The 13498-nt window shown below is 39.4% G+C and overlaps 1 long non-coding RNA gene across 2 annotated transcripts in view; it reads right to left on the reverse strand.

Annotated features, from left to right (window-relative positions):
* The window catches only part of LOC123384938, a 121988-nt gene extending 112988 nt beyond the window's left edge, over nt 1–9000 (reverse strand). Inside the window, exon 1 of one of the 2 annotated variants that reach the window (XR_006596750.1) lies at nt 8689–9000. This is a non-coding gene — a long non-coding RNA (uncharacterized LOC123384938). The remainder of the gene's footprint in view (nt 1–8688) is intronic. The other variant, XR_006596749.1, reaches the window with a different exon arrangement.
* Nucleotides 9001–13498: the final 4498 nt, after the last annotated feature.

A 13498-nucleotide genomic window follows, 5' to 3' on the forward strand; every position in this document is an offset into this window, starting at 1 on the left:
GATACTATGTGTCCCTCTCTACTTTTTCTAACTATGGCTCCTTTTCGTTCAAGGACCCACAAACTAATAAGTAATCTGTACCCCTCTGCTCCATTTTAATGGTATTTTAATGCTATTATAACATTAAAGTAATAACCACATACTTGAGGTAATATATTCAGTTAAAGAAAAGGAACTCCAAGACTTATGTAGTGGCCAGGAGTCAATGATGCTGCTGAAATCTAGATGTGCAGGCTAACAATTCCAACCTTGGCAGGAAAATAAATCCTTGGTTTCTATTGTTTTGAAGAAACTCCCTTTCAGTTAGTCTCCACATCCTTAGCTTTCCATTCTAGTTGATTCTTCCTTATCATCCTTCTTGGGCATACAGAGGCAGGTAGGCATTAGAGACCTCTTAGAGGCTGCCCAGTTTCAGAAGTTCACCGATGAGTCCAAGTTTGTGAGCCAAGAGGTTGCTTTAGAGGTTGAAAAGTCAAAGGTGTTAAGAACACTTAAAAAAATATATATTGATATCAAACCCCTCACCAATATCAGAAACCTGGCTGAACTCAATTTCCCATTTTTTTCCCTCTTCAACTGAAAATAACTATTGCAACAAATGCTTAGTTGATGTCCCTAACTATGTATTCCTTTAGTATTTTCTCCAAATGATCACCTGAGATCACTTTGTAACATCCTAGCCTACTAATGTTGTTCTTCTTCATAATTTATCAATTGTTTCCCATCCTCTACTTAGTAAAATGAAAATTCCTTGGCATGATAGGATTGAAGAGTCTGGGACCAATCTTGCCTATCTCTTTCCAGCCTGATTGATTGGATTTCCACATTGCAGATAAAGCAAACCACTGGCAAAATTTTAAGTCTTTGAAAACGTATGGCATTTCTTCCATCCCCATGTGTTTTCGCATAGAAACCTGTCTTGCTACCCTCTATTCTGTTGCTGTCTATATATTCATTTTTTCAAATTATACTTCAAAGACATCCTCCTTGATATATTCCTTTCAAATAAGGTTAACTACTCACTGCCCTAGGCTAATGCTGTGTAGACTTTCAGTACTGCTTTTTTCATATGAACTAGTTTTAGTGGCTGGAGTGTAAAATCTGGATAACCAGCTTCTATGTTTATTTGTATACCCCTTACACTTGACAGAATACCTGACATGATTGTGTTAAAAAAAATTAATTACAGTAGTAAAGAATAGTGGGAAGAACTTGTACTTGATAGTAAGATAAGCACTAGTTTAATTCCTGTTTTTTTCCACAATAAGCTTTGTGACCTTCTATAATTTTTCCAAGCTGTAACTTCTACATCTGCAAAATGTAAATGATAGAATTAACCATAGTTAGGATTTAGTAATGCAATCTTCATGAAGAACTAAGCATCATGCCTGGCCTATAGTAAGTATCTTCTAAACATTAAATTGTATTATTTGTGTTGGATGAATTAATGAATTGGCCTATTTTGATTCAGAATTCTTCATATACGAGGCCTCTTGTATACCACTTAAGAGGTCTGGTTATTTTAAGTACCATCACTATCTCATCCCCCTAAATATGGGGAATAACCATCCTATAATATAATTCAGATTCTAATAGGAATTTCTAATAGTTAAGACTAGACATGTCACCATTGTACTTATTGCTGAATATATAATCTCCAGAGTAAGATAGATTTTATAAACTGCACTAGTAGTAGAGGTGGAAAGCAGTTTTCTAATTGGTACGACTTGTATAATAATACGGGAGGGCAGGGCCAGGTGCCTGCCGTATCAAAAACTTCTTTCCTAATCTTAACTTTTCGATTTTTGTCTTATTTGTCTTAGTGCCTATTCATGACACTCGAACATCTCATTGTTCACTCTGAACACTTTTTATTCAAGAGTAGAAGTCTTTTGAATGCTATATAGTGAGTAAATCATTACCAGGTTTCTTTAAAGTATCTCAAGAAATGATGTATGACAAGCTCTCAGGAGGCAGGAATTGTAAGGCATAAAAGGCAAAATATTTCATTTGCATAATAATCTCAGTGACCTTTGAAAAGAAGTTATTTTAAAAAAAAACACAAATGTGGTCCAGAATTTTTTTAAGTTTATTTATTCCGAGCGCGAGCGCGCGAGCATTTGCAAGGCAGGGGGAGGGAGAGGGGAGGGGAGAGGGGAGGGGAGAGGGGAGGGGAGAGGGGAGGGGAGAGGGGAGGGGAGAGGGGAGGGGAGAGGGGAGGGGAGAGGGGAGGGGAGAGGGGAGGGGAGAGGGGAGAGGGGAGGGGAGAGGGGAGGGGAGAGGGGAGAGGGGAGAGGGGAGGGGAGAGAGAATTCCAAGCAGGTTCTACACTCAGCATGGAGCCCGACTCGGGGCTCGATCCCACAATTGCGAGATCACAACCTGAGCTGATATCAAAAGTCTGACGCTTCAGACTGAGCAACCCAGGTGCCCCCACATTTCCATTTCTAATTTAGATATAGTGATGACAACTTATTTGTGGAACTCTGGTCATCCTACTAATCTGAAACTTCTTTCTGCTTTAGAGCTTACTTTGTTCCACTTACTTTGACACAGTGGCACACGCTGTTTTAATCCACCCACAATTTAACCTCCTAGAGCAGACAAGCTAAATTATCTTGAATTCTAAAAAAAATCCAAAGCACCTTAATACTGTTTTCCCTCTAATTAATTGCTCAACAAAGAGTGGTCACAGAGATTAAAAGTAAGACATTTCTCTCCATCTGTGTTATCTGTTATAGTTCTAGCATGTATTAGGTGTCAACATAGAAAGATCCAGGAGTCACAGGTGGAGCCTGCTCCCCACCCCCATTCTCATAAGAACATGGCTATTGGCTTAAGCACAGCAAATGGATGAGGCCCCGGATGAAAAGATCTGACCCTTTTGAGCCTGGGCCACACTGAGATACTCTGTTACTCTTCATTGGGAAACAGGGACAGGAGTGGAGATCGATCCTTAAAATGGCTGAGTGACCATACTCAGAGAAGAACTGCATTAGCAAGAATATGGTAATTTTTCTTTTATGAATCTTTAATAAAAATCTTCACATTTTATCAATTTGATTCATGGAAAATTCATGCATTATATATGATATTTACATGTTCCAGCAAGTGTTCCTTGCCCTATGGCCAAAAGGGAAAAAAAATGCTTTTTTATGATCTCCAGAACATTTTTAAAATAAGTTACCATTTTATAATATAGAAGAATGGGGGGGGGGCAGAGAGAAAGTATCCCAAGCAGGCTCTGTGCTATCAGCATGGAGCCTGCTGTGGGGCTTGAACTTAAAAACATTGAAATCCTGACCAGAGCCATAATCAAGAGTCTGAAGCTTAACTGACTGAGCCATGCAGGTGCCCTGTAGGATGTGGTTTTTAGAAGACTTATGATGGAGTACTACGTGGCAATGAGAAAGAACGAAATATGGCCCTTTGTAGCAACGTGGGTGGAACTGGAGAGTGTGATGCTAAGTGAAATAAGCCATACAGAGAAAGACAGATACCATATGTGTTCACTCTTATGCGGATCCTGAGACACTTAACAGAAACCCATGGTGGAGGGGAAGGAAAAAAAAAGAGGTTAGAGTGGAAGAGAGCCAAAGCATAAGAGACTCTTAAAAACTGAGAACAAACTGAGGGTTGATAGGGGGTGGGAGGGAGGGGTGGGTGGGTGATGGGTATTGAGGAGGGCACCTTTTGGGATGAGCACTGGGTGTTGTATGGAAACCAACTTGACAATAAACTTCATATATTGAAAAAAAGAAAAAAAATTAAAAATAAAAAAAAAAAGAAGACTGTTGTGTATGCACACTAATAGTAATGGTAGTCCTCGGAGTTCTTTTTAAATTGTATTGTTAACATTTTTGAGAGAGAGACAGACAAAACATGAGCAGGAGAGGGGCAGAGAGAGAGGAAGACACAGAATCCTAAGCAGGCTCCAGGCTCTGACCTGTCAGCAGAGAGCCTGACATGGGGCTCAGACTCATGTACCATGAGATCATAACCTGAGCCAGAGTCAAACACTTAACTGACTGAGCCACTCACGTGCTTCAGAGTTCTTTTTAACTCCATGTTTGACAGAAGTAGTTGACCTGCAACAACATCAGACAAGGAGAAAATACGTATCTCATATATTATGTTGTCCAGTAGAAGATGTTAATATTTGTTTCAAAAAAAGTTTTTAAATTTTATTGCATAGTCTTGACTATACACCTTCCTACATTTGTGAAGTGCTTATTGATAAAGATAAATTTGTGCCAGTGTATATGAACCATCATCCAACTGATGGACATGCCTGGTTAGTAATGAAAAAGAACAACAGGAACAAAAGGGAGAAGAAGTTTCAAAAGGTACCAAACAGAAGATACCAGAAACCGTATGTGTCTTACAGGGTGATGGTAAATAAAACTTAAGGATACATGAATTTATCTTCATGTTCACTTATAAATGTCAACATATATAGTATCCAAAATACATAAAGAACTGACATAACACCCTCCCCACCCCCAAAAAAATAATAATCCAATTAAAGTGGAAAAAAGACATCCAGATGGCCAACAGACACATGAAAAGATGCTCAACATCACTCCTTAATCAGGGGAATGCAAATGAAAACCACAGTGAGATAGCACCTCACACCTGTCAGAATGGCTAAAATTAAAGACACAAAAAAACAAATGTTGACAAGGACATGGAGAAAAAGGAAAACTTGTACACTATTGTTAGGAATGCAAACTTGCACAGCTACTGTAGAAGACCATATGGAGTTTCTTCAAAAAAGTAAAAATAGGAGGGCACCTTTTGGGATGAGCACTGGGTGTTGTATGGAAACCAGTTTGACAATAAATTTCATATATTGAAAAAAAAAAGTAAAAATATATTACCGTGTGATCCAGTAATCACATTCCTGGGTACTTACCTAAAAATTACAAAAAACACTAATTCAAAGGGGTACATACACCCCTATGTTTATTGCAGCATTACTCACAATAGCCAAACTATGGAAGCAACCTAAGTGTCCCTGGGTAGACAAAGGGGTAAAGAAGATGTTTATATGGGCGTGCGCACACAGACACACAGGAATATTATTCAACCATTAAAAGAATGAAATCTTTCCATTTGCAACAACATGGATGGATCTAGAGAGTATAATGCTAGGTGAAAGAAGTCAGAAACACGAATACCATTGATTGCACTCATATTTAACAAAACAAAGGAAAAAATAGGTAAACCAAAAACACTCTCTTAATAGAGAACAGATGGTTACCAAAGGGGGGGGGGGGGGGTTGAGGAGGAGGTGGATGATATAGGTGAAGAGGATTAAGAGTACCCAGATCTTGATGAGCCCTGAATAATATATGGAAGTGTTGAATTACTGTGTTGTACACCTGAAATGAATATAACACTGCATATTAACTAGCCTAGAATTAAAATTAAAACAAACAGGGGCACCTGTATGTCTTAGTCAGTTACACATCCAACTTTTGGTTTTGGCTCAGGTCATGATCTCGTGGTTTCCTATGTTCGAGCCCTGCAGCTGGCTCTGTCCTGCTTGGGATTCTCTCCTTCTCTGCCCCTCACCTGCTCATGTCGTCTCTAATAAACTTAAAAACATCTTAAATGAAAAAAATGTCAGCACACACTGTAGCCTGTAGAGCTACAAAAGCCCAAATTCTGAGGGACTTAAAAATTGAAAAGAAAGGGCTTTAAATTCTAGTTAGTTAATATATTGAGAAAAATTGATTTCAGGTGTAGAATTCAGTTATTCATCACTTATATATAACACCCAGTGCTCATCACAAGAAGTGCCCTCCTTAGTGCCCACCTTCTCTCCAGCAACCCTCAGTTTTTTTTTTTTCTCTATAGTGGAGTCTGTTTATGGTTTGCCTCTCTTTTTTTGTCCCCTATGTTCATCTGTTTTGTTTCTTAAATTCCACATGAGTGAAATCACATGGTATTGGTCTTTCTCTGACTTATTTCGTTGAGAGCTTTCTTAAAACAGAACTTCCTGAGGCATCAAAATAATATTTTCTCATTTTCAGAAACAACATTGCTTTATATGGACAATTACAGATAGTACTTATTTTTAATATGTCCTAGGCACTCTGCTAAACATTTCAGGGATCGGCCTTATTTAGTCCTTACAATAGTTCTATCAGGAAAGGACTGGTATTATCCGCATTCCAGTCAAGAAAACTCAGTTTCAGAAAGATTAAGTAATTTGTGCAGGATCAAACAGCTAGGAAGACAGATCCAGATATTAGACCCAGTTCTGTGTTAACCTCTATTATAAAATGCAGTGTTGATAACCCAGTAGAAAATAAGCAAAGAATATATGGAATATCGCTTTCTATGATGACTTAATTGACTTTGGAAGGGATTCCTGATGAGGGAGCATGAGTCCCGTTGAGGACACAGCACCAGCTGGAACACCACCCCTCCCCAGGTGGGATATTCCTAGGACACTACTGGCCACCCAAAACAAGAAAGGACAAAAAGCAAATGGTTAAACTGGTTAGAGTCTCCACCAGTTTACAAGAAAAAGGCAATCCCATCAATGGCCTGAAGAACAGGAACTCCCTATTATCTTAATGCTAAATGCTTTGCTAGAGGGAAAAACAACCTTAGCTTGACTATAGCTGGGCCTCCAGTAAGTCTTTAGCATGTGAAAGTCTCTTTGGAAACTCTCTCTTGACTTGAACTCAATAAACCCTTCACTACCCATACTTGGCAATGCAGCTCTTCCTGCCCATGGGCCCTGTCCCCATGCTTCAATAAAATCACCTTTTCCACCAAAGATGTCTTCAAGAATTCCTTCTTGGCCTTAAGCTCCAAACCCCATGAAACCCCCCATCACCCCCAAACTTCATCAATCCAAATTTCTAAAATTAGATTGACAACAGAGGGTACATAATTTTTTATGCCACAGTGTAATTTTGGGATTTACCAAAAGTGTAAATCGCATACTTTCCAATTCTAAAAACAAACAAAAAAAACCCAAAACAAGAAGCAGTCTTTCCACATTTTGAAGATGTATTAACTGTAATTCTGCCTAGATTATATCTGAAATTCTTTGGGACATTTACATTCTTGCCCTTTAAATGACAATTAGTTGCCATGAATGCTGGTAGCAAAATGTAGAACACTCAAAAGAAATACAGCGTCTTTGAAAATAGCAAAGGGTGATCACCAGCTGTTTTTAACCATTGACAATTGCTTTGCTGCAATATTTATATCAAGTCAAGAATCTGTAAAAGATATGGGCGTTGAACATAGGTTTACTTGAAGTAGATTTTCCCCTAAAAAATTTATAGGTATTTGGAAATGTGACATTAATCTGTAGTGTTTTTGGTTGGAGAAAATTTTAGTATGAATCCAGTTACAAGACCAAGTTATACTTTGTATGAGTAATTACAAAGCAGTGGGACATCGAATTAAAGACTTCCACTGGGAGGAAATAATGCGAGCCTGTAATGAGGAGTTACTTTCAGGAATAGACTGAAGAGTAAGGCACACATAGAGGTTAATTTGAACAGTAATATTCCTTCGAAGGTATGAAGAAAATGAATTTTTTTTCAAGGGTAGAGCTGGAAAAAGAAATAGTTGTTGGACAATGACAGAATCTAAGGGAAGACTGTGGGGCAGGGGTGGAGATCTCTAATCTATTTCATAAAATATCTGTTCTAAATGTTCATTCTGCTGGCTAATTATTATGTGTCAACTTGACTGGGCCATGGAGTGCTAACCTATTTCATCAAATATTATACTGGATGGTTCTAGGAGGGTGCTTCTAGGTAAGATTCGCATGTAAATTGATAGACTGAGTAAAGCAGATCTTCCCCTAAAATGTGGGTGGACCTGATCCAATCAACTGAAAGACTGAATAAAACAGAATACCTACCCTCCCTCAAGTACAAATTCTCCTGCCTGATAGCCTTTATCAGTTAGATCTTCCTTGTTTGATAGCAACCTTCAGACCCTCAGACTTGAAGTGGGATATCAACCCTACAGACTTTGGACTTGCCAGCTTCCATAATAGCATGAGCCAATTCCTTATACCTTGAAAGAGAGAGCAATAACCTATTGGTTCTGTTTTTCTCAAGAATCATGATTAATAGTCATCCTTTATAAAAGACTAAGTTTGTGTAAATTTTAAATATGGTCTGTCCCACGTGCAAATGATAAAGCTTTCTCCTAAGCTACTATAAGGAACTGGTAGAAAAAGTATTACAATAGATTTGTATTGGGATAACATGTCGATAGGTAGGGAAAATACCAGAGAAAGTTTTAGAAAGTGCTTGGGGTTGGCGGCACCTGGGTGACCCAGTCGGTTGAGCATTGGACTCTGATTTCAGCTCAGGTCATAATCTCCTTGGTTCTTGAGATGGAGCCCACGTCAGTGCACTGGCAGTGTGGAGCCTGCTTGGGATGTGCCCTACTCGTTCTCCTTCTCCGTCACTCTCCTTCCCTCTCTCTTTCTCCCTCTCTCACTCTTCTACAAAATAAACTTTAAAAAAAAATGTGCTTGAGGTGTAAGAGTTAGGAAAGGCATAGGGTTGCAAATTTATAGATGTGAAGGATCATTTCATTTTGGTTTGCAATAATAAATTCGTATCAGTTACCTATTGCATCATAACAAATCACCCCAGAATTTAGCGACACAAAACATTATGGATTATTTATTCTACTCACACGCAATTTGAGCAGGACTCAGTGAGATCAGTTCTTTGCTTCTCCACAGAGCATGTTTGTGGACCACAAGATCTACTTCCAAAGTAACTTGCTCCTGCACCAGCAAATTAATGCCAATTGACGGCTGAGAGCTTGGGTTTCTCTTATATGGGCCTCTCCACGGGCTGCTGCGTGGGTTTCCTCTTACAGCACAGTGGCTGGATCCCAGGGGCAATCACAAAACACAGGAAATGGAATCCACCAGTATTTAAACCCTGGCTCCAGAAACTAGCATAGAATCACTTCAACCATATACTTGCTGGTCAAGCTGTCAAAGAACCTGAATTTAAGGAAAAAAAAAAAAAAAAAACAAACATAAACTTCTGTTTCAACTGGAAGAATGTAAAAGCATTTGGAGTCATGCTTTTAAACTGCCACAGTATGCCCTCTGGCCACAAATTACTTACATTCCCTCCACATGTGAAATACGCTTACTCCTTCAAGACTTTAAACTGCCTTATCCCATTACAAAATTGGTCTCAGGCTCAGAGCCCTGAGTTTCATCAGCTAAAGCAGGCCCACGTGCAGGTAAGCCTCCTTGGGCTGGATCCTTGGCTCCAGCTCCTGGAGCATGGTTCTGAAACTTGAAGACCTGGGAGCTGAACAAATAAATTATCTTCCCCATAACACACACAGCACAGAAGATAATTGCCATAGACGTTCCCATTAGAAGGGGAGTAACACGAGGTGCCAGGCGGTCACTGGTGTATCAACTGTGAACTCCAGCCGGGCCCATTTGATCCTGTAGGTCTTTAATAATTAGGCCTCCGTGTGGCTCTCCAGAAAGTATTCTCTGTGGGTCTTGTCTCCACCCTCCAGGCTCACGGCTCTGCCTTTGAATCCTTTTCGGTCAGGCTCCTGCCCACAGAAGATTAGGGATCCAAAGACTGTCTTACATTTTCTTCTAAGTGGGAGCTATTTTAAATAAAACAACTCTCTTAAAACTTGAGTGGGTTTGCTGTGAATGCAGTCGGGGTTCTCTCTATTAGGCGAAAGCCATCACCAAAGTCTTTTTTCAGTTAAGTCCTTCTCTACCTTGGGATCACTGCATAGCTTCTATGAAACAATAGCTTTAATACTCTTAGAAACCTCACTGTTAAATGGGGAGGATTTGAAGACCTGGACTGCTGATTCTTATAAACTTTTCTGTGATACGCCACCTCAGCTGTTTCTGAGCTATTAAAAACAACCTTGTAATTCCACACAGAATTAGACTTGGGGTATCAGGCTATTTATTATTTTGAGAATTTTTTGTTGTATGGAAAGACCCGGAAAGAGAGAGCGTTTTGTTTTTGAATTTAGCAAATTCTGACTCCTTTATTTATTTTGTTAATGTTTATTTATTTTTGAGAGAAAGAGAGAGAGAGAGCACGAGCTGGGGAGGGGCAGAGAGAGAGGGAGACACAGAATCCGAAGCAGGCTCCAGGCTCTGAGGTGTCAGCACAGAGCCCAACACGGGGCTCAGACCCACAAACTGCAAGATCATGACCTGAGCCGAAATCGGACGCTCAACCGACAGAGCCACCCAGGCGCCCCAAATTCTAACTCCTTTATACCTAACACTGTACTCCCTCACCGCATACCCTCACTCCTCTTGCATTTTTATCATAGCTGGCAAGGGCAAGAAGCAGCTTGTGGGATTTTTTGATATTCTCCTATACTATTGGGTTACTTAGGTTCTTATCCTGTTTTCCGCACCTACTGCAGGAGACAGGTCTCCAACATTTTCGCCACTGCATTGATAAGAGTCCTCTTTCTTGCAGCTTCCAATGACATTTCCTTCATTTTCTTGATTTTGTTTCCCCCTCCATTTTCTTTTAACCCCTCACCAACAACCTCCTTGATGGTCTTTGGGCTATTTCACTAACACTCTCCTCAAAGCTTTTTTGACTTCCGCCTGCTGCCAACCCCCAAATCAATAACACATTGTTTTTTTGTTTTTTTGTTTTTTTTTTTGTTATGGAATCACCACCCTCCTTCCAGGTAATAAAATCTCTGTCCCTTATCTATTATTAGGTAATACGCCATTCCTAAACGTGGTGACTTAGTACAATAATAATTTGTTATTTTGCTCACAAATCTGCAATTTAGGCAGGGCTTAGCAGGAGGAGTGTCAAAGATTACGGGTCATGCTTAAATATTTTTTTTTTAATTTTTTTTCAACGTTTTTTTAATTTATTTTTGGGACAGAGAGAGACAGAGCATGAACGGGGGAGGGGCAGAGAGAGAGGGAGACACAGAATCGGAAACAGGCTCCAGGCTCTGAGCCATCAGCCCAGAGCCCGACGCGGGGCTCGAACTCACGGACCGCGAGATCGTGACCTGAGCTGAAGTCGGACGCTTAACCGACTGCGCCACCCAGGCGCCCCTAAATATTTTTTTTTAATGTTTATTTATTTTTGAGATAGAGACAGACTGGGAGCAGGGAAGGAGCAGAGAGAGAGGGAGGGGCAGATTTCAAAGCAGGCTCCAGGCTCTGAGCTGTCAGCACAGAGCCCAACAAGGGGCTTGAACTTAGGAACCGTGTGATCATGACCTGAGCCGAAGTCGAACACGTCACTGACTGAGCCACCCAGGCTAGGACCCATGTTTCAAAACTTCCAAATGTCCAAATAAAAAAAAAAGGAAGAAAAGCTGCTCATTGCAGAGCTTTGACATGATAATTTTGAGCAATACAACGTAGTGGTTAGTCTATGATTAGAGTTTTGAGATGAGAACTGATTCAGACTCAAGAAATAAACCTATTTGAAAAATTTATAAATCTTGGACAGCTCCAACTTATCACATCAAAAAGCATTAACATTATTTATTTACAATTGAAATGAAGGGATGTGAATTTGATGGTTAGGGAATTAGATTCAAGACAAGAGACACACTAACGGATAGATACCAACTTCTCATTTTGGAGCAGCATAAACCATAGGTTTTCTTCTGTTATTCCCTCCAATAATTACTTCCCATTCCCATCATCCAATATCCTCACCACATCCTCCTTAATTTTCCTCTATTTTGCCTTTCTGTTATTTTCCTTGAAATCCTCTTCAAGGGTTGTTTGGTTGGATGACTTACGAACTTAGTCATCTTTGTTTCTTCTTGTTTATGTCTCTTTTGGTTTTCTCTAGCATTTCTACCACATTTCTCTCTTTCGTGATCAAGCTACTTTTTTCTTTTGACTGTCGTTTGTTTTTCAAATGAATCTACCCTCACATCTGTAGACACACTTAAGTTACAGAGTTTACTCAGTGTGTGTTTACTCAATGTGTGAGGGCTGCCTAGCCTTCCAGGCTCTGAAATAAATTTACAGATGTTTCACTAAAAAAAAAAAAAAAAAAAAAATAGAGTGTCATATGGCCCCCAACTATCACAGAATTCCTTTAGTGATTGAGAACATTTATATTCAAGATCTAAATCATTCCTCTGAAGGTAACCAAAAAAGTCCCAAAGATGTTAGTTGTCCAACCAAATGAAGAGACTATGAAATTCTTGTCTTACTCTAAAGGAAACCTCCCCGTAGTAATTTCATTTCTGGCGTGCCATCAGTGAAGGAAGAGTTGACTTTGTTGGTTTCAGCAGACACCTATAAGAAGGAGAAATAGTTTGGTGTGAATATGCCAGGGGAGAGGCTCAAAATGCGTAGTAAGTTTAAAAATAAATTTCACTGAAAAACTTTAAAGGATCAGAGAAAGGAAGGAGAGAATGGAAAAGGAAGGGCAAAAAACAAACGTTTTTTATCCTCATCCAAAATAGAGAGGGGGAGAGTAACGGTAGATTTGATTGTTGCGAAGAGTCAAGTTTTATAAAAATGAGAAATTATATCTTATTTTTTACAATCACTCATACTTTCCAGAAATAGATAGCATTTTGTGATTAAAAGGGACCCTGCAAACTAAATGTTCTCTAGTCCATAAAATGATCACGTAGGGATTAGATTTCCAATAAGAGGTCTCACTATAATTGCCTATGGCTGCTTAGGAGTTTTATTAAGAATTCCAAACACTGCAGAAGTAATTGTCAAACATTTTTATTTCTGCTAACACTCTGACTCTTAAAATAGATGAAAAAGATAAATTAAATATTTTCAAACTTCATAGGGATTTTAAGTTTAATTTACTTACCACTAAATATTGAACCAGCTTCCAGAAAAAAGTATCTTTTTCAGTAACTCATTCAAAATGGATTACCTGAGAAGCCTTTGCTATTTCAGAATTTTCTTTCATATTTAGATGTTCTAATCCTGACCTGAGCCAACTTTTACCTGGGGCTAGAACAGCCAGTGTTGGCCTGTGTCAACAACGGTTTTGACTTTACATGAAAATTAGAAAAAGTCTCTGATATAATATTTTTAAATGATGGCAAAAATAGATTGTGCAACATTGCATTAAAAAAAACAGTTTTGGGGCGCCTGGGTGGCGCGGTCGGTTAAGCGTCCGACTTCAGCCAGGTCACGATCTCGCGGTCTGTGAGTTCGAGCCCCGCGTCAGGCTCTGGGCTGATGGCTCAGAGCCTGGAGCCTGTTTCCGATTCTGTGTCTCCCTCTCTCTCTGCCCTTCCCCCGTTCATGCTCTGTCTCTCTCTGTCCCAAAAATAAATAAACGTTGAAAAAAAAAAGTTTTGTAAATACCTCAGTCTTTCATTTACAAAAGACTTCTCATCACTTCTAGTCTTTCTCATGCACAGTGTACCCATAAATATATCAAAAATTGTTATTGGGTATAGAAACCAAAAAGGGAGTTTTGATTTTCTTGTGAGGAAGTGCCTGTGAAAGTTTCAT

Source organism: Felis catus, chromosome B1 (assembly GCF_018350175.1).
Source record: "Felis catus isolate Fca126 chromosome B1, F.catus_Fca126_mat1.0, whole genome shotgun sequence".
In the NCBI taxonomy this organism is placed as follows: domain Eukaryota; kingdom Metazoa; phylum Chordata; class Mammalia; order Carnivora; family Felidae; genus Felis; species Felis catus.